This window comes from Prionailurus viverrinus, chromosome B3 (assembly GCF_022837055.1).
Source record: "Prionailurus viverrinus isolate Anna chromosome B3, UM_Priviv_1.0, whole genome shotgun sequence".
Classification (NCBI taxonomy): domain Eukaryota; kingdom Metazoa; phylum Chordata; class Mammalia; order Carnivora; family Felidae; genus Prionailurus; species Prionailurus viverrinus.
In genome coordinates, this window is record NC_062566.1 from 19,465,484 (window position 1) to 19,487,936 (window position 22,453).

At 40.9% G+C, this 22,453-nt stretch overlaps 6 non-coding genes across 6 annotated transcripts; all 6 read left to right on the plus strand.

Annotated features, from left to right (window-relative positions):
• The first annotated feature begins 11,122 nt into the window (after nucleotides 1–11,122).
• On the plus strand, nucleotides 11,123–11,203 carry LOC125169239 (small nucleolar RNA SNORD115). Its single transcript, XR_007153556.1, has one exon. It is a non-coding gene; the product is annotated as a small nucleolar RNA SNORD115 (small nucleolar RNA).
• A 3,192-nt stretch (nucleotides 11,204–14,395) lies between these two features.
• LOC125169237 (small nucleolar RNA SNORD115) lies at nucleotides 14,396–14,476 on the plus strand. Its single transcript, XR_007153555.1, has one exon. It is a non-coding gene; the product is annotated as a small nucleolar RNA SNORD115 (small nucleolar RNA).
• A 1,870-nt stretch (nucleotides 14,477–16,346) lies between these two features.
• On the plus strand, nucleotides 16,347–16,426 carry LOC125169241 (small nucleolar RNA SNORD115). Its single transcript, XR_007153558.1, has one exon. It is a non-coding gene; the product is annotated as a small nucleolar RNA SNORD115 (small nucleolar RNA).
• Nucleotides 16,427–17,557: 1,131 nt separating this feature from the next.
• On the plus strand, nucleotides 17,558–17,638 carry LOC125169207 (small nucleolar RNA SNORD115). The gene has a single exon (XR_007153526.1). It is a non-coding gene; the product is annotated as a small nucleolar RNA SNORD115 (small nucleolar RNA).
• A 1,575-nt stretch (nucleotides 17,639–19,213) lies between these two features.
• LOC125169218 (small nucleolar RNA SNORD115) lies at nucleotides 19,214–19,294 on the plus strand. The gene has a single exon (XR_007153537.1). It is a non-coding gene; the product is annotated as a small nucleolar RNA SNORD115 (small nucleolar RNA).
• A 1,708-nt stretch (nucleotides 19,295–21,002) lies between these two features.
• Nucleotides 21,003–21,083, plus strand: LOC125169230 (small nucleolar RNA SNORD115). The gene has a single exon (XR_007153548.1). It is a non-coding gene; the product is annotated as a small nucleolar RNA SNORD115 (small nucleolar RNA).
• Nucleotides 21,084–22,453: the final 1,370 nt, after the last annotated feature.

The window sequence follows — 22,453 nt, forward strand, 5'->3', positions numbered from 1 at the left end:
TTTGTTCAGCTTGGTTAATTTCCATTACTTTCTTATCCTCTGCTTCTTCCATATTGCTATCCATTTCATCAAGTGTGTTTCTCATTTTATTTACTTAACCTTTTATCTCTGCTATGTTATTCCTTATCTGTGTTAGGGTCATCACTGATGCATTCTACTCCTTCCTCAAGTCCAGTGAGTATCTTTGTTATCATTACTTGAAATTGTCTATCAGGAATGTTACTTATATCTGTTTTACCCAGATCTCTGGCTGTGGCCTTGTTCTGTTCTTTCATTTGTAAAACATTTTTCTATCTCCTCATTTTGTCTTCCTCTCTATGTCTGTTTCTTTGTGTTAAGAAAGTCAGCTATGTCTTTTGCTTTTGAAAATAGTGACTTTATGAAGAAGAGGTCTTGGGGTGCCATGCACTACAATATCTCCTCCTCACCACATGTTGGAACTTCAGGAGGTTACCTAAGTGTGTTGCTTACATCCTGCTGTTGTGTCTGGGTCGCTTTTACTTTCAGTGAGTGTAGTCATCTGAACTTCCTCTCCTTCTATTTTAAGCTGTGATTTCTCTCTGTGGTGTTAGTAGGACACAATCAGGCCAGGTCTGAGGGGGTGTGCCCACTGGGGAACTTGGGGGTGACTTGGTGGTATTAGCAAAATTTGTTGTTGTTGTGGGCCACTAATCCTATGCCAGATCCCTAGAATTGCTTTGGGAGCTCCACAGCTTCCAGGGTTCACAGCTGGGCATGAAGCAATGGCTGGTCTCAGTGAGGTAGCCAGGTGCCACATGCAGTGGCAGCTGTGCAGCTGGTGGCTGGGCACAACACATGACGGCTGCTGGGGCCCATGTCTTGGTGCAGCCTGGTGTATGTGTGTAGCAAGTGTGGCAGCTGTGTGGCTGAACAGAGTGCATACATGGCTTTTACAAACATTTTCACAGCAAGAACAGCCGGCTTGGAGTGGCCTTGTCCTCAGGAGAACTCAGGGAAATGGTGCACTGCCACTGAATCAGGCAGCAAATGTCTGTGTATCCCTGCCTCTGGCAGGTGGCTCTGTGTTTATGTTGCGGGAAAGGGAGGAAAATGGCATCCGCCAACTCCCTTGTTTTCATAAAAGTTCTTCAACATGCTCCAAAATCTGTATGAGTAGATCTGTCTTCTGTTTTTCCTCAGCATTGTGCAAACTGCCATTTTTTGGTTGCCTCTCCATGCAGGCTGCTGTCTCATTAAAGGCAGTGACCCAGCTATAACTCACCCTCCCTGTTCACCCAGTGCTGAGTCAGCAAACTTTTAAGGCTCTAGGCTCCAAGTATCACTGGTTTTATGAACTCATGGAATTTATAAAACGCTCTGGTTTTTAAAGCAAAGCATTATGAGAATTTGTCTTCCCTGTGTGAACTGCCTGGTACAAAGGTCCATTTCTCTTCCCCCTCAACATGCACAGCTCCCTCTTTCCTGTGGTCAGCGTCCTTCTACCTTTCTGATCTTCCTAAATTTTAAGCTTCAGCTTCCTGTCTATATTTAGTTGTGAAGTTTGTTCTTCCAGCCCTCAGATTGCTCTCTGGTTTGTTGACTTGGATGTGGATGATATCTAGTTGAAAATGTGGGATGTGATGGGCTCAGGGACCTCCTATTCTGACATCTTCCCAGGAGTTTTTCACTCTATGTCTTTTAACTCATTAGTTTAATTAATTCACATTGAAGGTAATTATTGACAGGTAAGCAATTAATATTGCCATTTGGTTAATTATTCTGTTTTATTTGTAGTTCTTTTGTTCTTGCTACCTTTCTTTGTGGTTTCATGATTTTTTGTCGATATATGGTTTATTTACTCTTCAGTTTTTGTATATTTACCATAAGCTTTCTTTGTGGTCACCATGGGATTCACACTAAACTACTTATAGTTATAATGGTCTGATTTAATCTGATAACAACCTCAGTTGTACACTAAATATCTACACTTTTATTACTAGGGTTAAAGTAATATATGTGCCATTGTACAGTATTATAATATTCTATTTGTCTATATACTTACCTTCACTAGTGAGACTTGTATTTTCATATGCCATTCTGTTTCTGTTGAGTGTTCAGTTTTTAACTTGAAGATTAAGTTGAATCCACCACTTGAAGTGGTGACAAATTCCCTCATTGTTTTGTTTAATTGGGAAAGTATCTCTTCTTTATTAAAAACAATGTTTTATAGGAGATACAGGCTACCAGTTAGGAAGTAAATAAGCCATGGGAATAAAAGTAGAGCAAGAGGAATATAGTCCATTAAATTATAATACTGTTGTATGAAGACAAATTGTAGCTACACTTATGGTAAGAATAGCATAATATATACAGATTGTATACCTGAAACTGTTGTATACCTGAAACTAACTGTGTGCCAACTATACCCAAATGAAAAAGGTAAAAAAAGTGTATTCTTTTTAAATAAATCTTGCAAATGATACATGTTAAAATGTAAACAAATTTAAAATATTAAAAATTTAAAATTTTTTTCCAGGATTAATATTCTTGGTTAGCAATTTTTTTCTTTTAGTCTTTTAAATACACCATCCCTTTATCTCCTGGCATGCTTGGTTTCTACTGAGAAACTACTTATAGTCTTATGGGAGTTCCCTTGTATATGCTAGGTTGCTTACATATTGCTGCTTTTGAAACTCTGTCTTTGAACTTGACAATTTAATTATGATGTGTTCTAGTATATGCTTATTTGGTCAAATCTGTTTGGTGACTTTTGGGCTTCATTAATTTCTTTTTTAATGTTTATTTATTTTTGAGAGGAGGGGAGACAGAGAGAGGGAGACACAGAATCCAAAGCAGCCTCCAGGCTCCAAGTTGTTAGCACAGATTTTGATATGGGGCTCAAACTCACAAATGGTGAGATCATGACCTGAGTTAAAGTCGGACACTTACCTCACCGAGCCACACAGTCACCCCCATTAATTTCATTTCCCTTCCCAAATTTGGGAATTTTCAGCCAATATTTCTTTAAATAGAATTTCTGCCCCTTTTTGTCTCTCTTCTTCTGGGACTCCCATAATGTAAATATTGTGTTACTTCATAGAATTCCATACTTCTGTAGGCTTTATTTACCCACTTTAATTCTTTTATATTTTTGTCCCTCTGACTGGGTAATCTCAAGTGACTAGTCTTCAAGTTCATTAATTCTTTCTTCTGTTAGATTGAATATGCTGTTGAAGTTGTCTATTAAAAATTTTTACTGTGTTATTGTATTATTTATTTCTAAGATTTCTGTTTGATTTTTTATGGTTTTAATTTTTTTGGTTAAATTTTTTTGGTTCATGTATCATTCTCCTGATTTCATTCAGCTGCCTATGTATGTTCTTTTCTAGTTCCCTGAGCCTCTTTTAGACAAGTTTTTGTGTTCTTTATCAAGCTGTTTGTAGATTTGTTTATTTAAAAATGGTTATTGTAGCTTTATTGGTTTCCCTTGATAGTGTTATATTTCCCTAGTCTCCTCTAGTCCTTGTATCCTTGTATTGGTATCTGCACACTTGAGGAAGTAGTCACATCTTATAGTATTTACAGCTTGGCTTAAGAATGAAAAATCCTTTACCAATAAGTCCAGCCTAAGATTCTGGGTAGACCAGCTCTTAGCATACATGGACCAGCAGGGAAAGCTACCAGTGCTGTTAGTTTCAGTGGGAACATTAGCTGTGCCCTGAAATTGCAGGTGCCCTTGGATGGACTTTGTCTTCAGGTAAGGACATTGAACGGACTGTTCATTAAGATGGTGATCTGGCTGAACTTCTTCATTAGTTGGGTCCCCTCGATGGGCTCTGCAATTTGACAGGACTACTGGTTGGGCTCTAAGTTTCACTGGGGTTTCCTGCACAGGCATTACTGCTGGTTGGGCTACTAGCTTACCTCTCCAGGTAGGCAGAGGATCTGGTTGGGCTCTAGAGCTGGGATGCAGGTTGGACTCCCTGGTAGGGCTGGTAGGAGGCATTCCTTGTTGTAGCAATGTTACTGGCAAGATATCCAATTTTCCAAACTGCTAGTGGAGCACAGGCCTTCTGCTAAGATTTGCATCACTCATGAACCCATTTCCCTGTGGACCCATGTCCCTTTTCCCTGTTTCTAACAGTCCCCATGTGGTCTGCCAATTCTAATTCCTCCTGTTCCATGTAAGACAAGAGAGAAGTGGGCATCTCAGTATCCCAAAACACTGGAGAAGTTGGATGTATTCTCCACTTTCCCCCAGTGGAGAAATCATGGGCCAAGGAGATAGTTCCTGAGGAAGATCTGGTAGTGTGCCAGCGTGGGGGAAGGTGACAAGAATAAAATTAAACCTTTATTCTGACCCTTTTTAATTTTTAAATCAATTTTTGTACTCCCCAAGTCTGCTAAAACATTACCTGTGAGGCCTGTGATTCTCAGAAAGGCATTTTTGTTTGTATATTTGCTAAATTGATTTTCCTGTGAGAATATTAGGGCCAGAGACCTCCTTTTCTGTCATCTTGCTGATGTCACTCCACATTAGCCTTAAGTCTTAAATATGTATACTGATAACAAATTTGTGTTTGTGATCGGTTATGCAACCATCCGACTTTGAAAGAATAGAGGCTTGTGAACACTGATAACAACTAAAATATGACATGCTGATTAACAAGAATCATGGAAATTTCTCTAAAAGATTTATATTATTTATTATAAAATTATACTGGAAGACAAGATAAAATATTTTTTAAAAGGGAATTTTTAGACCAAGCTGTGAAAAGAGTTACTAAGTTTTGGACTGATAAAGTGAAATGTCCATTACTCATATCCAGGAACTTCTAACCATGACTTTAAGAATATTTACCTCTTTAAGAATTAGAAAATTAGATATCAAGAGGAGCTAAGAAGAATACCATTGGAAAATGTGAATTATATTATAGGACTTTTCTTTTACCTCAATCATATATGTGGGTGGCTTTTTCAAACAAGCAGCAAACTCATTCATACAGAAGGAATATGGGGAAAATTTGGGAATTGTGTAACATTTGTATAGGATTAAATAATTTAGGAAATTACACAAATATGTGCTGTTTGTCAGGAAAAAAATCTTTATAAGAAACATATAAGATAAGTCTAAGGTCAATGTTACCTGAGATATGATGGCAATTGGACTTTATTTAGATTCAAACTTTAGAAGGTTTTACATATTTTTAGTAAAGTTGTATATGATGTCTATATGACCACACATATGTCTGTAAGCTAAAGCTGATGCTTACATTGTGAACAGTGCCTGACTAAATTATACCATCTCAACTTTTGGAATTCCTAAACATGTATAATTCAATAAAAGAAGACATTTTGTATCTGTGGTAATTCACAAGCTCTGTAATATCTTATAAGGACTCAAAATTTGGTAACTGTTAGTCGTGTGTAATCTGATAGGCAAGTGGAATGAATAAACCATTCCATAAGAAAGTATTTGACTAAATTAAATCAAGCCGCTGACTCACAGTGACCCAAATTCCACTGATTTTATTAAAAATAATATTAACTCTCTGTTGTAAGTATGTACTTCTTTCTTTGAATTTGGAAAACTTATAAATTTAGGGTTTAAGCCTAACCCTTTATCTGGTACAATGAAAAAATAGTCATAATCAGATATAATAAAGAGTTTGTGGGTTTCCCTGGGCTAATTATGCCATTATGTGACCAGGTGCTGAAAAATATCCCCCTGAGGAAGTGTATTATCATTATGGAACAGGAGGCTTGGTCTGCATTAAAGTGTAACAATGACAGACTGGTGATCATCACACTAGACAGAATCCTACCAGGTGATGTTGATAACGTACTACCATCAAGGTAAAGAAGAACCCAAGTGAATGCATGCTTCACATATGAGACCAACACCTATGATTGAGCAAGTTTTAATTATTAAGGATAATTAAGACATTTTAAGGATAAATTATTTAGATAGTTACTTATAATAACATGAAAGCTGAAGAGAAATCTCAGCTTTCTGAAATCAAGAACTTTAAGGATAAATTCTTTAGTTACTTACAATAACATGAAAGCTGAAGAGAAATATTTAATAGACAGGATAGATAAGTTGCTTTGTTAATGTCTTCTTATATTATCTTGACCATTATAATTTTGATATTTATTCTAGTTAATACTACTTGTGCATGAAACTTAGAGTATTCACCTTTTAGTTTTGAAATTGTGTCGCTTAAACTTCAAGGAATTTTAAATTAATTATCAGTTGTCTCGAATATGGGTTGAGCACATCAAGAATCCTCTATTTTTGTCATAGTACATCAGATCCATGAATTTTATCATTTAAATTTAGAATAAACAGAAAATTTAAAGTGTCATAAAGTGATCAATATTACCAAAAAAAAGCAATCTTAAAAAATAATCTTCAATGTTATTGAATATACTGATGGGAAAGAATTTACATAATCAAGTTTAATACAATTATATTCAAACTGACAATTCCTGAGCAATTACACAAAATCCAACTTCTTTCTGTCTTATATAGCCATAGGGGGCCCATTTAACCATACTGAAATAGATGTGCAAATGAGGAAGAAACATTCCTACCCAAATATTAAGAGTTAGTTACTTTGGAAGTCCCCAAATATATCATTACATAAAAAATGAACCTACAGCGTTTAGGACTTAGCAATCCCCAGTTTCCATACTTTAGATTTATATGATTATTAAATTATGGGGCGCCTGGGTGGTTCAGTTGGTTGAGCATTGGCTCAGGTCATGATCTCAGTTTGTGAGTTCCAGCCCTGTGTCAGGCTCTGTGCTGACAGCTCAGACCTGGAGCCTGTTTCAGATTCTGTGTCTCCCTCTCTCTCTGCTCCTTCCCCACTCGTGATCTCCCTCTCTCTCTCTCTCTCTGTCTCAAGTAAACATTAAAAAATTTATATGATTATTAAATGAATACCTTCAAATATTACTAGTGAAAATGTGGATTAATTCAATTCTATTTCTATGCCTTAGGTTTTACCATTATAAAAAGTTCTTATGTGAAGATTAAATTGCTGCCATTATGAAACTAAAAGAGATTTATTAAATACTATATTTATAAGTAAATATAAAATTGACAAAATTACAAATCTTATTTGTATAGAAATGATGAAATGCTGAAGAACATATTTAGTGCTTTGGGACAATTGCAGAAACATGTAATTAAGATGCAAACAAGATGAAATAAAAACCTAATGCAGGATACAGCAATAGAGAAAATGGAGAATGGAGTTGGGAAAGAATTTGGAACTGGCCATCCAGAAATGAAATCCTGCTTCAAAAAAATAGCTAAGGAATTTTCATAAGCCTTCACTTGTATAACTGAACAACTAGTTATTCAATAACCGCAGTATATACTTAATAGTACTGAACTACAAGATTTTACCTACTTAGGAAAACCAGATGTTTGGCATGATACTACCTCTGGATTGATAAATAGTGTTGTAAAAAGAGTAATCATATTATAGAAAAAGGTGAAATTTGGTGACTAAAGATTGAAACTCTGAAAACCAAACTAATAAAATTAATTTTACAAAGAAACATAAATTTCTTCTATATGTATGTGAATCTGATATGCTAGATGCTGATATGCTTCAAATGAAGCAATGAAACATTGAAATCAACTTATTTGGCTGAAACAGTCTACGTGCTTATAAGTGGGTAATGATTTATTTAAATTACCAATAATTCCAGAGATGCCTTGGTGGCTGAGTCTGTTAAGCTTCCGACTTCAGCTCAGGTCATGATCTCCCAGTCCGTGTATTCAAGCCTCACATCAGGCTCTGTGCTGACAGCTCAGAGCCTGCAGCCTACTTCAGATTGTGTGTCTCCCTCTCTTTCTGTCCCTCCCCAACTCATATTCTGTCTCTCTCTCTCTAAAAAATAAACATCAAAAAACTAAATATATAAATATATATTTATATAAATATTATATAAATATATAAATATAATTCCTAATAGTTTCACACATTTGGGTTCCATGCTTGGCTTTTTTGGTGTCTTATAGCAAGACATACTTCTAAGAGTTAGATCTTTGTATTATAAGAGGTGAATGGCATACTTTGGTGACAGATTAATTCCACATAAGTCACTGGACTAGTAAAGATTCATCCTCAAGCAGGGTTTATTCATTAGTCAATCTGGATATTGGGGTGTTCTTATTGAATTACTGGTCTGCTTAATGTGATCCTATGACAAAGTTTTTACTTATTACCTGAATTTGATGTGATTAATAGTGAAGAAAATTTTGACTCATTGGTATCCAGATCTATATTTGATACTTATCTGGGTGTCTATGTGACTAAAGCAATATATTTTTAAGCTTAAATGATATTCTAATAGTGGCATGCTGTTTTAAAGTCACTGACGAACTTTTAATAAAGGATCCTGTCGACAATGATAACGATGTGAATTTAAGTAATTTTCTATTTGTATTAAACCTAAAATTGATTCTACTAATGAGAAACATAGATGAATTTCAGCTCTTAAATATTATGTTAATGTCATATTTTCAGTATAGTAAGTTGTATGCTATGAATTATGGAAACTTCTTGGAAATGAGTACTATTCCCAGTGACCTAATACTTTTTTGTAAATACTGTTTCATGTGGCTTCAAGTGTGTCATTTTAGAAGAGTTCATGTGCAATGGACCATGCCAAATGATATTGTTATAACATTCTTTGAATTTATATATGTATATATATTAAATTACATATATATGTATATATATGTAATAAGTGGAATTCTGTGTTTTTCTGACACTTATCTGAGTGGCTTTCCAAAAAAACCTGTATTGTGTAATTCATATGTAAGGTGATCAGTAGTCTACAACCTCTGTAATAGGTCATTATTTTGAGTACTGACCAAATTGTATCATTAAGGAAAAGCTTTCAAGAATCATACTCCAAGAGAGACTTAGGTTTATGTGTTGATACCTGTCCTGTTCATGTACACCTAAAATCATCATTGCAGAGAAAGAGCACAGTTTGTCCTTAAACTTTGGGGGAATTAATATAAGTCAGGTGCCTAGCACTGAATATATCAAAACTCCTGTCTGAATCAGTACCACAATTGTCTGGTAAACATCTTCAGGTATGAGTGTATGTATGCATTTGGAATGTCATAGCTAGGGTCAAAAGTGAGAACTTATTGTCTTCAAGAGTGATGATGACTGAAAGTCATGATCAAGGAGGATTATGATAAAGACAAACTCATCATAGGTGAAGGTGAAATTCTGGGGTAGGATTGTCGGAACATGTTGGAACTCATTACTTTTCTCTAGGCATTTTATTTGGGGCTTGAGACAAGGAATTCTTGAAAGAAACTCATGTTACCCAATCCTGTCTATGCGCTCAAAAGTGAAAAATAAATGTTCCTTCTATAAACTTTGTTTCAGGGATTTATAATTCTTAAGAGCTGGGAACATTCAAGATTCAGTCCTTCCCTGTTTTTCTCTTAATGTGTCTTTGAGTAAGACATCTTACCAAGGGTTTAAACACTGCATTGATAGTATATTTCTGGTTTTCTTTGGTCACAGATATATGTCAAAAAGCAATTGACTGGAGAAGATGCTCTTCTAGGGCATACAAGTTTACACATTAGGTAACTTGGATAGAGATATGGATTTTTTCTGAATAAGTGACTGATAAATACAATGTGATTTTATTACAAAATCTTTTGTTTGAACTTGAAATTTATATTGAAATTGAGAAAAAAAATAGATCCACTGGTTCTCAGTACAATGTTTAATATTCTCATTTTACATACAAGATAAAATCAATCTCTGTAATTTTATGGGATTTTAACTGCTTTGGGTTACTTTGGAGTCATTGAAAATTTTTCTATATCTAAACTACTATTAAGTAGTTCTACTGGTTATAGGACTAAAATATGAAACTTAAAATTGTGTGTATTCATGAAGAAACACATATAAGAATTCCAGATCCTGATATGATTCCATTATTACATACAATAAGGATATGCAACAAATGATGCTCAGAGTTCTAATTTACACTCTGAATTGGCTAGTGTCACCAAACCAGCATTATGAATTATTATTCTCAATTTAGTGACTATATTACTTGAAGCACTCTCAGGAAGAAAACTACTTTTTTACTGAAAATTTATTGAAAGGATATGAGACTTTTTTGTGCTCTGGTTCTCACTCCATTTTGCAATTTTCTTTGGCCTAAATATACAAGTAAACATATGTACACTAATTATTGTATTTTCCTTGTTCTGCTTTTGTCAAAATTGTGACATTTAAGAGAACTAACAACATAATACAATGGCTTATTGGTCATGATCTGAAAACTCATATAGTTCCAAAGAATTCATGAAATGGTCACAATTTCAATCATCCTGACCTCTTATTAGGTTTTCATGTGGCTGAAAGAGTATGATTTTATGTGAATTTATATGCAATGAACCATGGCAAATACTCTGACATGAACTCTTGACTGGATAGAATATTATTGGCCAATGGATATCTCCCATGTTCACAACCACCACATGAAAGTTTATCCCAAATTAAGAAACCTGTATATATTGTCTTTTTTATGCTTGGTAAATGAAAGATGCATGAAATCTGTAAGAGGTCATTTTTGCAGATATGGTCATAAGACTTTCTTCTTTTTTTTTTTTAAATTTTTTTTTCAACGTTTATTTATTTTTGGGACAGAGAGAGACAGAGCATGAACGGGGGAGGGGCAGAGAGAGAGGGAGACACAGAATCGGAACCAGGCTCCAGGCTCTGAGCCATCAGCCCAGAGCCTGACGCGGGGCTCGAACTCACGGACCGCGAGATCGTGACCTGGCTGAAGTCAGACGCTTAACTGACTGCGCCACCCAGGCGCCCCAAGACTTTCTTAACATAGAGCATGGATAAATCACAAGCCCAGGACAGATGTAACAATATGTTTTGCAATCTATCTTACAACTAACTACACAGATAATGACTTTGAAAAAGAGCACTGTTTGCTGCCACAGAATGAAGCTATGTGAGTCAGGTGTCCATGATGGTATATGACAAAAGTCATATCTATTTTGGCATCACAAATTACAAAATCTATATCTGATAAACATATACAGGTCAAAGCATATACATGGGTAGGTAATGCCATAGCTAGATCAAAGTTGAGAATTCATATTGTCTTGAAGAGAAATTATGACCTAAAAATCATGCTCAATAAAATTACAATGAAGCCCAATGTAGTCAATAATGCCAAAGCAAAACGTTGAAGTTCCATATTTCCCTTGTAGAGTAATGCGATTTGGTTCTTCAGGCAACCAGTCCCTTCAGGGAATCTCTTATATAGGTTTCATGTCAACAACACATCCTCAAGTTTAAGCTATATTTGGTGAACTATATTTCATCACAAAAAACTGTTCTTCAGAGCATCCCTTAGTTATATTTTTATCATTGTGTTATTCAGTTAGAAATTTTGGAAAGAATTGTGCTGTTTCATTAAAATCTGAAGTGATTGAATATGTTTGGTCATAGATATAGGTGACACAGAAAATTGGATGATACAAAAAGCCTGACTTAAGGAGATAAATAAGTGACTCTTTTCAAAAATGTAAATACTGTAGAGGGTTGATTTATGCCTGGAAATCAGCCCATTGGAATAGTACCCCTGCAAACCTTTTAGTTATACCTAAAATGGATAATATTCCAAATGGATGAAATATTTCCTCCACTACCCCTCCACCACAGAAACATTACCATCTGTGCACAGATTGAAAACTAACCGTAATACATTGATACACTGAAGAGATAATAACTTCTGGGATCTTCACTGCATACTCAAAAGAAAGTCCTAAAAGGAAGGATCATGGCCATGACATCCAAAGAGTGAAATGCAAGAATTAATCTGCCAATTGGTATTGGCTAAAAAAAAAAAAACCTGTTAAGTATTCAGATAACTACATCGTGACCCCTGAGTATTATTAGGGCTTTAAAATTTCAATGTAAGGAATTGTGGGTTATTGGTGATGACAGTTTTTCCTAATTGGCCCTTTAATCTGTTTGATTTTGCCAAATGAAACACAAGCTTCCCATTTGACATTCTTCTCAAGACACAAATCCTTTAGAAGCTGGCACCATAAAGGAAAAAGATTAAAAAAAATTAGGAAGAAAAATTTATCATATATATATGATATTGAGATCTTTGAAGCTTTGTTCAAAGAAGAGAAATAAAGATATATATTACAAAGAAAACCTTTTGCATTACTGATTGGAAGATCTTGATAACAACATGAAAGAGGAGTCTGAACAAAAAGAATATGTTATTCAGATCATGGCCTAAAAAGCCTTATGCAAGGGTTTGTCTCAGTGATGGGTATTGAGGACATTTTCAAGCCACTGGCTATCTGTCTCAATAAAACTAATTCTACATGATTTTACAGGGTCATTTTATGGGTGTTCACGGCCAATAGTCACGCCCAATTATCCACATATAAGTACTGCTGTCTAGACAAAAAAAAGAGCCATAAACTTGATTTTATCAGACATCTCCTGAACTCTTTTCCAATCTAGAAACTTATTTACAAGGACTTCTCTTCGATGTTGAATCAATGGTGCTTAGCGTTTTCATAAGCTAAATTTAAATGTATTTCTTATAAATTAATTAATTAATTAACAACTTTATTTTGTATTGATTCATTCATTATTTTATCCATTAATACTAGGTGAATCATGGAATTTCAGACTTAAGATAACAATCCCCTCAAGGCAATCCCTTGTGGTGTACAATGTCTATAAGATTCCATGTACCTCACACTTGCTCATATTTTAAGCTTTGTTTCATGATCCATGATCCATGATACAAAAGAGCCTTTATTTGGGATAATTCTATAGCTTTTTCCCTCCTTGCGTCTTCAGGTGAACGTTTTGTCAATGGTTAACTTGATGATATGAGGTGAGATGATGCCTTTGATGATAGATACAGGCCACAAAGAACATGGACAAAAGGAGAGGCTCACCTAAAGGCAATAAATGTTTGACTCATTTTGGAAAACTAAATAGTAGAGAGTTGATTTTCTTCCTGAGTGAAACCCTACAGGATAGAATCTCTAGAAAGCATAACTTTGTCATTTTCAAAGAAATAGGTAACGTGGCAGTGGAGGATATCATTCTTTCATGGCCACTGGGAAACATGGCACAAGTAGGTGTTCAGGTTGAAGAAAATATCTCAAATACACTTCAAAGATGATAACAGTTGGAGTATGTATTTGAATCTCAGAACACTTCCCCTAGAAAAGGTTCCAACCATGGTGTTCAGAGGGCAAGATGCAAAACTTTACCACACCCATGGATCTTAGTTGCAGGATACTGAAGAGGATTCAGATAGCTAACTTGTGACTCCATAGATTGATAAAACTTCCAATGACAATTTAACAAATTGTGGGTTATTGTTATTGCTAGCTGTTCATGATAAGAACTCTGACCAGCTAAGTTTCACCCAAGAGGGCACTAGTTTTCATACCATTTGAAGAATTTATTTGGGGAAAAGTTATGTCTTAAAGAATGGACAATCAAGAATACAAAAACTCTGTCAAAAATACTTTCATAGATATAAATTAGAAAAATTCTTCAGAATCATTAAATCAACTCCTTCATGAGATCATGTTTCTTTTACAAAATAACTGGAACCGTACACCTGGATTATGAAGTGTAAGCATCACACTTTAAACAGTGTTAGCAGGATATGGAAGACAATATAAACAAAACATACATGGCTTTTGAAACATGAACCGGAAGTTCTAGTGCAGGGATCTCACTAGATGATAGGGAGCAAGTATCTTTTAAAGACTTCAGATGTAGGTTTTTCAGAAAACCAATTCCATATCAATTAATATCATCATTTCAAGAGTGTTCCTGAACAATATTAAATTACTGCTCCAAGAAAATCAAATATAACCAAGAAAAATTAATGAGCCATAAAAGTAAAATTATGAAAAACAGAGAGTTTACAAATAAAGAATTCAAAGTCTGAGCCTTTGAATGAGTGTAAATCTATATATATAAATGAAGACTATTTTCATATTTAACATTTATTTATGAATGAAGATACATATGGATTTGCTAAAGCATTATAATTATACATGAATTTATTGATTTAGTCTAAATACATCATTTATTATGTAATTAATGAAAGTGTAAGAAATATAAAACAAAAATGGCACATATGGGAAGGTGGCTTTGACAACTGTTCTACTTCTCTCTACACAGAACACATCCTCAGATGAAGATTCCCCGCCCCCACATGCACATATGTCAGCTTGGCTCCAGGAATAGGCACAAACTCATGTGGCACCTGGGTTTCCTGCTTTCCAGAAACCATCTCTGGTAAGCATGTTCAGGTGAGAGCACATGGACATGTGGGGAGTGCCTTGGTCAGGTCGATGATAAGAACTTATATTGTCTTTAAGACAGATGATGACCTAAAAATCATATGCAATAAAATCACACTGAGGCTCAGTAGAGAGCACAATCATGGGTAAGAATCCCAGGATGCCATGTAGCACTCAGAGAGTGATAGAATTTGAGGCTTGAGATTACCAATGCCCAGAGGTATCCCCCTGTGTCCATCCACTGTCAGTGGGATTCCACATTCCCAAGATATCCTCATGCTGTAGGCTTTGTATGCAAACACATAGTTCCTCCCAAGATACCTCATTTGAAGCTATTCCTTAGCACCATTGGTCTTCTTGTGTCTTTCAGCGGGATTTCATGACCAGGATCTCATCGTTGACTCCACCATGTGAGGTGAGTGAATGCATCTGACCAGAGACAGAGGCTGCAGAGGATATAGGGTGCATGGGGAGGCTCTCTTCAAGGCAATGCTTGACTTTTAGTCAGGATGGAGACATTCATAGCCATCACATTCTTTGTGACCATCAGCCCTACACAGTAGGAGGTCAAGAAAGTGAAACATTATCATTGCACCTGAAAGGGATCTTAATGTCCAGGGAGGACAATTCTCCTCCATTGGAACACAGGCCACATTAATTTGTATCAGTTTGTACTCAGCGTGAGGCCAATATTGCTAATGCACTTCAGGGACACTAAGTACTAGGTGGGCATTGAAGCCTCATGCAGCATCCAGCAGGGCAAGGGACCAGCCCAGGGCATCCAGAGACAGTGGTGCAGGAATATAACTGGGGGGGGGGTCTTCTTAGCTGGACATTAGACAGAATTCTAATAGCAGAAATATGGCACCTGAGAAGTGCTTAATTCTTCCCCAGGTCTAGAGACATAGCTGTATAGACTATGTCCTGTGTGGTGTTCCCCATCTGCTCACTGGTGGTGGCTTCTAGGCATAATGGGTCCACTGGTCTCTTACCAATTGATGTGGAGCATTTCCTGAAGATGCCATCTATGTGGGTATCCAGGACCCTGGGAAGAGCAAAACCACTCTAGCATGTATGTTACTACAAGTGAGGTTGAGAATTTTGAATAGGATGGTCATGACTCCCCCATGAGATCCCTTTCTATATGCACCCTTCCACCAAAGAGGAAGGGTGTGATTACAAACCATACCAGCATCTCTCCCTGAATCACATTCACCACCAAATCATGAAGAGAGAAGTTGGTCTCAGCAGGGACATATAGACATTGCTCTTTGAAGATGTGGATTGTGATAGGATGCACAGCAGGGCACTCTATACCTCAGAAAGACATCTGTCAGGCAGGGTCTAGGGCAACACTTTGCCTGAATGGAGGACAGTGGGCAGCTTTTCAGAACTCCATGTACATGAATTCCTAAGAAAGCATTTCATGGTGCTTTATATCCTGGCTCCCTGTGTCCCCAGAAGCCCTGTGCGCAGGCCAGGCTTCAACATAGAGCTCATTCCTAGCAATAATTAATGCTGTGCTCTACATACCATGGCCCTCAAATTTGCATGCCACATTCAGGAAAGCAGTGTGCCGGGACTGCTCCTCAGTTGTACATAAATGATGCTCACCCCCCTGTGTGAAAACTCAGAATTTCATTGCTTTGGGTTCAGCTATATGGGTAGATATCCTTCTGCACTGTGCTGGATACTTCCTGTCTTCAATCATTGCATAATGGATTCATGTGTTGAGACATAGCATTCTGCAACTGGAACTAGCAGATGTGGGCCAGAAGGGCAGAAGGAATGCATAAGGTGTTTTAAAAGCTGAAGTGTCTTTTGAACACAAACCACATACCTATATGAAGATGTCACAGCAAAATATATATGAGTTTGTCCCAGCTTCAAGAATAATCCCAAACTCAAGACATGCCACACATCCCACCCTCCAGAAACTATCTCTTGTAAGCATGTTCAGAATGGGGGACCCAGACAAGTGGTGACTGCCTCAGTTGTGTCAATTATGAGAACTCATAATGCCTAGAAAGGACATTATAACATAAAAGTCATCCTAAATAAGATTATGCTGAGGCCAAATGGAATGGAAAATCCTGTGGCAGGATCCAGGGGATTCATGTAGCCAATGGAGAGTGATGGATTTATGACTTGAGGTGACTGATCATTTGACTCCTGGGTTTGGCTCTTCAATGTCCTTAGGCAACCAAATGTCCAGACATGCTCATGATGTGGGGCTTTGTATGCTGAACCATAACTCCTTGGCCTTTTCATGCAATAGACAATTTAGATGGTGCCTTGCCCAAAGAAGATCAGAGCTCCTCTTCCATACACACTCTTGCCAATAAAGTTCACATCTTTGGAAACCAGGAAGCATCTCTCCATAAGGCCCCACTGGACTGATGGTCAGGAAGAAATGAGTGGACACTGCAGAGGACATCTATATATCCTTGTTAGGAGATGGTGATGTTGATGCAATGCACACCAGGCCATTGAACATACCAGGTATTTTCTGTGGGTCTCCATATGGAAGCATCTGGGGAGGAGTTTTGCCTACCAGGTAACTGTTGGTCAGCTCCCCAGAGGTCCACTAAAATTCTTGCTGAGGAGGAATTATATTCCATGGTTCAATGGGCTTTGATTACCATGTCTTATATAGACCTGGCCAATCCCAGGATGCCAAGCCCACCCGTTCCTCAAAAGCCAAAGGCCAAGCTTACCAGCCATTGCTTATAATGCTGTATGCAACATGATCGAAAAAAACTGACCCATTCATTTGGAGAGAATGTGTAGCAAGAATGCTGCCTAGTGGTGCATGTGCAATGCTCAGACACATGTTGGGGCCGGTTTTCCCAAGATAGCATATACACATACAGGCTGAGGGCTTTGGGTGCCAGGCTGCAGCACTCCCGCTACCCCTCAATCCTTGCTGAAATCATGAGTCAGGCCCCATGAATTCGAGTATCATGCACATGGCCCACCAGGTCAGGGCCAAAGGGGAAGGGTATTGTCATAGCTTCCCTACCTTTCTCAATACAGACCCCATGCCCAAACAAAGATTCCACCTGGCATATGGTGGGAAATTGGCCCAATATGGGAATAGGCCCTGAGCCAGGTGCCCAAATGGCCAACCTGTGCTTCATAAATGATCTCTTGTAAGCAAGTTGAGCTGGGGAAAGAAGACAGAGGCTCGTGGAGACTGCCTTGGTTGGGTCAATGATGAGAACTCATATGGTCTTGAACAGAGATGATGACATAAAAATCATGCTCAATAAGATTACACTGAGGCCCAATCGAAGAGACAATCATGAGGTGGGATCCAGGAGACCATGGGGCACTTGGAAATTGCAGGCAAATTGGGCTTGAGGTGACCAATCCCTCGAGGCTCCCAGTGTGGCTCTCCCCAGGCTTGGGGGCTTGAATGTGACCAAATTGGGCTCGTGCAATGGTGATTTGTGTGCTCGTAACTAGTTACTCTGGATACACCTCATTTGCAGCCTTGGATTAGCTCCCTTGATGTCCGTGTGTCTTTCAGTGGAACATCATCGTGACAGGGTCTCGAGGCAGCACCAATAAGAAGAGGTGAGTGCATCCCTGTGCTCATACACTGAGGCAAGGGATTGCGTGGTCCTCCAAGGGATCCTCTTTCCTGCCAGCCTGTAAGCTGTGTTCTCCACTGTAGGAAGGCTGTCAGGTTGATGTCAGAATCACTGAGGCCCTTGGAGGAATGCGAGGTACGGCAGTGGGCATTGGAGCCCCCCACCCATGACCTCCTACGGGGAAAAGTTCCCACCAAAATTTCATGCAATGGGTGATGGAGGAAGATGCTGGGACTGGGGCTACCTGGCTGGACACTAGATAGCTTTGGCATAGCGCGTAGATGGTGTCCAAAAATTGCTGGAAACATGGACTGGACCTCGGGTGGCATTCGGGCTCCTGACTCCTAGATCTTCACCATTGGCCATGACTTATGGATTCATGTCCTTATGGGGCCTGTGGGAATTCCCCAAACTGGTTGGCACTTGGCCTGATGATAGCCTTTTGGTTGGCGCCATGAGACAGGGCATGCTGGGGTTCTTGACTTGTGGCCCAATTCCCAATGAGGTTGAAGTCACTGGGGAACCATGGTAGCCCCTCTCCTAGCAATAACCTTAAGTGCAAAGACAGGAAGGGATGAGGTGTCCAAATGGGAGACATGAAGGAGCGCTGGTTGAGGATGGTGATGGACACTGGCGGGATGCATGCCATGTCCCAGGACACCCAACTAATTTTTGTGTTGGGTCCCCCGGGCAGCATCTGTGACTTGTTCCAGGACACCATGCCTGCCCATCCATGGCAAAGCCCAAGGCTGGCCCCGCCAGTGATGTCCCAGGATTCTGCATGCCCCAGGCCCACAAAGGGGTGTCCCAATTGCACTGTGAGGGGTCATGTGTGGCTGCCCATGTGCCTGATGCTGCAGCCTCCATGATCAGTTTCCTGTGGGGCTCTGATTTCCCTGGTGTCCAGTGGAGCCACTGGACTGAAGCTGAGGGACTTGGCGCCACGCTGGAGCCTTCCTTCCTGCCATCCCAGGATTTTTGCTGGTGTCTGAATGCACTCCACCACCACCCTTTCTGAGCTCTCTCCCAATGGCAAAAGGTGAAGTACGACGGGGAAGTGCATTCTCATGCCTGAATTGCATCTTTCTGCACAGAGCCTGTGACAGGACATAGAACCCACCTGGTTCAGGGAGGGTAGATTGGCCCAGCTTCAGGAATAGGTCTCAAGCCAGAAGAAAAATTGCCAACCTGCGCTTCACAAACAATCTGTGTTAACCATGTTGAGCCGGAGGGCTGAAGACAGAGGCATGTAGGGACTGCCTTAGTTGGGTCAATAATGAGAATTCATATGGTCATGAACAGAGATGATGACTTAAAAATTATGCTCAATAGGATTCTGCAGAAACCCAATGGAGGCCATTGCACTGAAGTACAATCCTGGAGAATCCTGTGGCCCTGGATTACCACTGGAACCAGGGGCTCAAGGTGACAAATCCCTCCGGGTTACCAAGGGGGTTCTCCTTGGTCTATGGACCTCCACATGCCTAAGACCTATTCTGGCCCTGGGGTGTTGTGTGTCCATCGCTAGTGCTTCTCGACTCATCCCTGGGAACCCAACTAAGCTCCCTCAGCGTCCTTGTGTCTTTCAGTGGGACATCACTTTGTGACCACTTTCTCACCATTGACCCCACCATGGGAGGAGAGTGGATGCCTGTGTGAGTACCTGGAGACCCAGTGCACATGGGCATTTGGTGAAGCTGACCTCAGGGCAAGGCAAGCCATCTTGTGGGACTGGGGCTCAAACATCGCCCCAGAGAGGTGGCGTGTCCTTGAAACTCTACCCTGGACAGTAGGCTGTCTGGAAAAAACTGGTCACCTGCAACACCTTAAAGGGATGCCACAGTCCCCCGTGGGATCCTCTCAATTGACAGACCATAGGCTATGTTTTCCAGTGTGGGATGGCTCTCAGGTTAATGTCAGAATCACTGTCTCCCTGGGAGGCACCAGAGTTGCTGTGGTGGGCATTGCAGACAGCCAAGGCAACTGACTGTGGGGATTCCGCCGATTTTCCTCACAATGGGCATTGGAGGAAGGGGCCGGGCCCAGGGCTTCATGGCTGGACACTAGAACTTTTGGAATAAGGGGTAGAATGTATCTGGAAAATGCTCACAGCTTGCCCGGACCCAGAGTGTCACATAGGCTTCTGGCTCCAGGTTCTTCACCATTGGCCCAGTCCAATGGTCATGTGTCCTAAAGGGGCCCATGGGTCATCTCACAGCTGGATGGGGCTTTGCCTGACAATGGCCCTTGGGTCAGTACCATGAGTCAGGGCAGGCTGGATATCTGGACTGGTGCCCCCGAGTCCCAGTGAGGTTGAAGTCGCTGGGGAAACGTGCTGGCCCCTCACCCTTCCCTCACTGTAATCTCAAAGACAGGAAGGGATGGGGTTTCCACACAGAAGTCATGGAGCAGCGCTGATGGAGACAGTGTTGGACGCTAGTGGGATGCCCATCAGGCCCTGATGCCCCAAGGGATGTTGGCACTGCGTTTGCATGGTAGCGTTGGTGGGCCCTTCTGGGGCCCCATGCCCGCCCATTCCTGGCAAAACTCAGGGCCACTCCATGAAAGGAAGGCCCAGGTTTCTGCCTGCCACCTACTCGCCAAGGTCTGTCCCAACCACGTTGCAGGAGGACCTGTGCCTGCTGTAGCAGCCTCCATGCTCAGATTCCTGTGGGGTTCTGAATTACCTTTTTTCCAGTGGAGCCACAGAGTCTGAGGGCCTTGTGGACGTGCTGCAGCCTTCTTTCCTGCCAGACCAGGATTGCAGAATTGTGTCATGAATGCAATTCCAGCCCCGCACATTCTGAGATCCCTCCCATTGCCACAGGTGAGGTCTGAGGGGGAAGGCGTTTGTCATTGCTGACCTGCCTCTCTCTGCACAGATCCCACACCCTGACCGAGATCCCACCTGGCGCATGGAGGGGAATTTAGCCAATCATCTGGAACATACCCCGAGCCAGGGGCTCTCATGGCCACCAAGGACATCACAATCCATTTCTGGTAAGCATGTTGAGCTGGTGGGTAGAAAGCAAAGGTGGGTGGGGACTGCCTTGGTTGGGTCAATGATGAGAACTCATAAGGTCTCAAAGACAGATGATTACCTACAAATTATGCTCAATAGGATTAAGCTGAGGCCCAATGGAGGGCACTGCACTGAGGCGGGATCCTGGGGAACCCTGTGGCCCTGGCGTAGCACTGGCACCTGGGGCTCGAGGCAACTGATCCCTCGAGGTTCCTCAGTGCTGCACACCCAGGACTCTGAAACTCGGCACACCTAAGATGTGCTCCTGCCCTGGGGCATTGTGTGCCCATTACTAGTGCTTCCCAGGACTCATCCCTGGGAACCCAACTGAGCTCCCTCGGTGTCCTGGTGTCTTTCAGTGGGACGTCATCTTGGCAACCAGGGTCTCACCATTGAGCCCACCATGGGAGGAAAGTGGATGCCTGTGTGAGTACCCGGAGACACAGTGCCCTTTGGCGGATTGGTGAGGCTGCCCTCAGGGCAACTCCAGCCATCTTGTGGGACTGGGGCTTTGTCCTCGCCCCAGAGGGCTGGTGTGTCCCTGAAAGTCTGCCCTGTGCTGTGGGCTGTCTGGAAAACACAGGTCACCAGCGACACCTGCAAGGGATGCCATGGTCCCCCATGGGATACTCTTACTTGACAGCCCATGGGCCACATTTCCCAGTGTGGGTGGTGCTCCGGTTGATGTCAGAATCACTAATGCCTTAGTAGGCATGCGAGGTGATACGGTGGGCAATGCATACGGCCAATGTGACAACCTGCGGGTAAGTGATGCACCCAAATTTCACATTACAGGATTTGGAGGAAGGGGCCGGGTCCGGGGCTACCTGGCTGGACACTAGACAGCTTTGGCATAAAGGTTAGACGGTATATGAAAAATGTTGGCAGCATGGCCCAGACACCAAGTAGCATGTGGGCTTCTGCCTCTGGATTGTTCAACACTGGCACTGTCTGGTGGTTGCATGTCCTTATGGGGCCCATGAATCATCCCACAGCTGTAAGGGGTTTTGCCTGACAATGGCCCTTTGGTTGGTGCCACAAGCCAAGGCACGCTGGGGTTCTTGACTTGTGACCCCGTGTGCCAGTGACTTTGTAGTCGCTGGGGAACTGTGCTGGCCCCTCACCCTTCCCTCATCATAATCTCAAAGACAAGAAGGGATGAGGTGTCCCCACAGGAGCCATGGAGCAGCACTGATGGAGACAGTCTTGGATGCTAGTGGGATGCTGGACAAGGCCCTGATCCCCCAAGGGATCTTGTCATTGCATTGGCGTGGTAGCGTTCATGGGACATTCCGGCGCCTCATGCCCGCTCATTCCTGGCAAAACGCAGGGCCGGTCCCTGCCACCCAAGACCTGGGATTCTGCCTACCAAAGAACCACCAAGGTCTATCCCAATCACACTACGGGAGGACCTGTACGTGTGGCCTGGTGCCTGCTGTGGAGGCCTCCATGCTCAGATTCCTGTTGGGCCCTGAATTCCCTTGT